Source organism: Rattus norvegicus, chromosome X (assembly GCF_021556685.1).
Source record: "Rattus norvegicus strain SHRSP/BbbUtx chromosome X, alternate assembly SHRSP_T2T, whole genome shotgun sequence".
In the NCBI taxonomy this organism is placed as follows: Eukaryota; Metazoa; Chordata; class Mammalia; order Rodentia; family Muridae; genus Rattus; species Rattus norvegicus.
This window is the reverse complement of record NC_141554.1, coordinates 39,453,623-39,458,843: the sequence shown is the minus strand read 5'-3', so window position 1 is coordinate 39,458,843 and position 5,221 is coordinate 39,453,623. Positions and strand designations below refer to the sequence as shown.

General features: G+C 44.2%; 1 pseudogene; it reads left to right on the top strand.

The window, feature by feature from the left end:
- Nucleotides 1-3,717: 3,717 nt before the first annotated feature.
- Nucleotides 3,718-4,684, top strand: Slc25a39-ps5 (solute carrier family 25 member 39, pseudogene 5; annotated as a pseudogene).
- The last annotated feature ends 537 nt before the right edge of the window (nucleotides 4,685-5,221 follow it).

Here is a 5,221-nt window from a genome sequence, read left to right as displayed (position 1 = left end):
CATCAACGTGATCCATTATATAAACAAACTGAAAGAACAGAACCACATGATCATTTCATTAGATGCTGAGAAAGCATTTGACAAAATTCAACACCCCTTCATGATAAAAGTCCTGGAAAGAATAGGAATTCAAGGCCCATACCTAAACATAGTAAAAGCCATATACAGCAAACCAGTTGCTAACATTAAACTAAATGGAGAGAAACTTGAAGCAATCCCACTAAAATCAGGGACTAGACAAGGCTGCCCACTCTCTCCCTACTTATTCAATATAGTTCTTGAAGTTCTAGCCAGAGCAATCAGACAACAAAAGGAGATCAAAGGGATACAGATTGGAAAAGAAGAGGTCAAAATATCACTATTTGCAGATGACATGATAGTATATTTAAGTGATCCTAAAAGTTCCACCAGAGAACTACTAAAGCTGATAAACAACTTCAGCAAAGTGGCTGGGTATAAAATTAACTCAAATAAATCAGTTGCCTTCCTCTATACAAAAGAGAAACAAGCCGAGAAAGAAATTAGGGAAACGACACCCTTCATAATAGACCCAAATAATATAAAGTACCTCGGTGTGACTTTAACCAAGCAAGTAAAAGATCTGTACAATAAGAACTTCAAGACACTGAGGAAAGAAATTGAAGAAGACCTCAGAAGATGGAAAGATCTCCCATGCTCATGGATTGGCAGGATTAATATAGTAAAAATGGCCATTTTACCAAAAGCAATCTACAGATTCAATGCAATCCCCATCAAAATACCAATCCAATTCTTCAAAGAGTTAGACAGAACAATTTGCAAATTCATCTGGAATAACAAAAAACCCAGGATAGCTAAAGCTATCCTCAACAATAAAAGGACTTCAGGGGGAATCACTATCCCTGAACTCAAGCAGTATTACAGAGCAATAGTGATAAAAACTGCATGATATTGGTACAGAGATAGACAGATAGACCAATGGAATAGAATTGAAGACCCAGAAATGAACCCACACACCTATGGTCACTTGATTTTTGACAAAGGAGCCAAAACCATCCAATGGAAAAAAGATAGCATTTTCAGCAAATGGTGCTGGTTCAACTGGAGGGCAACATGTAGAAGAATGCAGATCGATCCATGCCTATCACCCTGTACAAAGCTTAAGTCCAAGTGGATCAAGGACCTCCACATCAAACCAGACACACTCAAACTAATAGAAGAAAAACTAGGGAAGCATCTGGAACACATGGGCACTGGAAAAAATTTCCTGAACAAAACACCAATGGCTTATGCTCTAAGATCAAGAATCGACAAATGGGATCTCATAAAACTGCAAAGCTTCTGTAAGGCGAAGGACACTGTGGTTAGGACAAAACGGCAACCAACAGATTGGGAAAAGATCTTTACCAATCCTGCAACAGATAGAGGCCTTATATCCAAAATATACAAAGAACTCAAGAAGTTAGACCGCAGGGAAACAAATAACCCTATTAAAAAATGGGGCTCAGAGCTAAACAAAGAATTCACAGCTGAGGAATGCCGAATGGCTGAGAAACACCTAAAGAAATGTTCAACATCTTTAGTCATAAGGGAAATGCAAATCAAAACAACCCTGAGATTTCACCTCACACCAGTGCGATTGGCTAAGATCAAAAACTCAGGTGACAGCAGATGCTGGCGAGGATGTGGAGAAAGAGGAACACTCCTCCATTGTTGGTGGGATTGCAGACTGGTAAAACCATTCTGGAAATCAGTCTGGAGGTTCCTCAGAAAATTGGACATTGAACTGCCTGAGGATCCAGCTATACCTCTCTTGGGCATATACCCAAAAGATGCCTCAACATATAAAAGAGACACGTGCTCCACTATGTTCATCGCAGCCTTATTTATAATAGCCAGAAGCTGGAAAGAACCCAGATGCCCTTCAACAGAGGAATGGATACAGAAAATGTGGTACATCTACACAATGGAATATTACTCAGCTATCAAAAACAACGAGTTTATGAAATTCGTAGGCAAATGGTTGGAACTGGAAAATATCATCCTGAGTGAGCTAACCCAATCACAGAAAGACATACATGGTATGCACTCATTGATAAGTGGCTATTAGCCCAAATGCTTGAATTACCCTAGATCCCTAGAACAAACGAAACTCAAGACGGATGATCAAAATGTGAATGCTTCACTCCTTCTTTAAATGAGGAAAAAGAATACCCTTGGCAGGGAAGGGAGAGGCAAAGATTAAAACAGAGACTGAAGGAACACCCATTCAGAGCCTGCCCCACATGTGGCCCATACATATACAGCCACCCAATTAGACAAGATGGATGAAGCAAAGAAGTGCAGGCCGACAGGAGCCGGATGTAGATCGCTCCTGAGAGACACAGCCAGAATACAGCAAATACAGAGGCGAATGCCAGCAGCAAACCACTGAACTGAGAATAGGTCCCCCGTTGAAGGAATCAGAGAAAGAACTGGAAGAGCTTGAAGGGGCTCGAGACCCCAAAAAGTACAACAATGTCAAGCAACCAGAGCTTCCAGGGACTAAGCCACTACCTAAAGACTATACATGGACTGACCCTGGACTCTGACCCCATAGGTAGCAATGAATATCCTAGTAAGAGCACCAGTGGAAGGGGAAGCCCTGGGTCCTGCTAAGACTGAACCCCCAGTGAACTAGTCTATGGGGGGAGGGCGGCAATGGGGGGAGGGTTGGGAGGGGAACACCCATAAGGAAGGGGAGGGGGGAGGGGGATGTTTGCCCGGAAACCGGGAAAGGGAATAACACTCGAAATGTATATAAGAAATACTCAAGTTAATAAAAAAAAAATTACATGAAATAAAGAAGCTCTTATAACAACAACAAAAGTCACCAGAGTGAAGAGGCAACTAACAAAATAGGAGAAATACCCAATTATACGTGGATATATAAAGAACTGAACATTAGTGGGGTCTGGAGAGATGACACCACAGTTTACATCACTTGCTGCTCTCTCGGAGGACCTGGGTTCAGTTCCCAGCACCCACATAGTGACTCGCAACCATCCATGACTCCAGTGCCAGGGAATCTAATGCCTTCTTCTGGCCTCCAATGCACCAGGCCCATGTGGTGCACATACATACAAGCAAACAAAACACTCATACACATAAAACAAATTTTTTTAAAAAAAAATGTAAACCTAACAAAACACTCATACACATAAAACAAATCTTTTTTAAAAAAATGTAAACCTATGAAAAATTAAATACCAATAAAGTATCATCTGATCAAAAATAGGACCATGACAGGAGTAGACAGCTCTCAAAAGAAGAAACACAAGTAGTCAAAAGATGCCTCCATAAGTGTGCAAGATCTGGGCCTATCTGCAAACCAGAGCTGCCGTCAGTACTGCTCTTCCAGAAGAGCAGTTCTTATCCTACTACCATGGCAGGAGGCTCCCAATCATATGAAACTCTGCCCCACGGAATCCAATGCCCTCTTCTTCACTCCTCCTGTACCTGCACACAAAAGATACCACGACCACAAGCACACATACACATAGATTAGAAATACAAAAAAAAACTTTAAAAAACTAAATTGAGCTTTCAATAACAAAGCCAGGGGGATAGGCCCATTTGCTTTTTCCTTTATCCACTTTCAAGTTTTTTGAATTAAGTTATTTTATTCCAAAATAAAATCTACTATGAAATAGATTTTCATACCAATCAGAATGGCAAACATCAACAAAGGCTGGTAAAATGGGGGAAAATGGTACGAAGCGGGCACGCGCGGACCCTGCACCGGCCACTATGGGCCTGCCAGGCCCCTGGCGTGGCGCAGCGCAACGACTGGCTCAGAGCCAGGATTGGTTTCAGGATCCTACACGGTTCACTGGCACCTTGGATGCCTTCGTGAAGATTGTGAGGCAGGAGGGCACCAGGACCCTGTGGAGCGGCCTCCCAGCCACCCTGGTGATGACTGTACCAGCCACTGCCATCTACTTCACTGCTTATGACCAACTCAAGGCCTTCCTATGTGGTCAGTCCTTGACCTCTGACCTCTATGCACCAATGGTGGCTGGTGCCCTCGCCCGAATGGGCACTGTGACGGTGGTCAGCCCCTTGGAGCTTGTGTGGACCAAGCTGCAGGCTCAGCGTGTGTCATCCCGCGAACTGGCTGCCTGTGTTCAAGCTGCAGTGGCTCAAGGTGGGTGGTGCTCGCTGTGGCTGGGCTGGGGTCCCACAGCTCTTCGAGATGTACTCTTCTCAGCTCTATACTGGTTCAGTTATGAGCTGCTGAAGAGCCAGTTGAATGGGCCAAGACCGAAAGAGCAGACATCTGTGGGCATCAGCTTTGTGGCTGGTGGACTTCTCAGGAATGGTGGCTGCCACCCTTACCCTACCCTTGGATGTGGTGAAGACACAGCGACAAATGTCACTGGGAGCAGTGAAGGCGGTGAGAATGAAGCACCAAGAGCTGACTCCACCTGGCTCCTGCTTCAGAGAATCCAGGCTGAATCTGGCACCAGGGCACTCTTTGCAGGTTTCCTCCCCAGGATCAAGGCTGCGCCTTCCTGCGCCATCATGATCAGCACTTACGAGTTTGGCAAAAGCTTCTTACACAGACTCAACCAGGAGCAGCCTCTGGGCCACTGAAAGTTGAGGAGCAACTGGCTCTTGCCCGGTTGGGAACAGGAGACTGAGCCAAGTGCCTTCCCTCCCAGTCCAGTCACCCAGGCTGTCCTCATTTGGTCCTGCTGTTTCCCTCCCCAGAACTGCCCCTCCCCACCTCCAAGTCCAAATCTGATGATTCCCTGCTTTGTGTCCCTTATGTTTGTTATAGCTTGGCCCGGAGGAGCCTCGAGCTCGGGACAGGCGGAATTCCCAGCCATTTGTTCCCTGTCTAAAGATGATGATCTTCGGTGCAAAAAAAAAAAAAAATGTGGAAAAATGAACCCTCACTGTTGGTGGGACTACAAATTCTGAGGGTTCCTTAAAGATCTAAAAATAGCCAGGCCCGTGAACAAAAAGGAAGATACTGAATGTCAACCTCTGAACTCCCCACAGGTACATGCATGGATTAATATGCCTGTGTACACACACACACACACACACACACACACACACACACACACACACACAAATCTAAAAGTATATGTATCATATATCCCAAGTATACTTCTATTTGGTCTATACCTGAAGTAATTCAATAGCATATCAGAGTTATTTTACACATCCATATTTATTAATGCACAATCCTCAA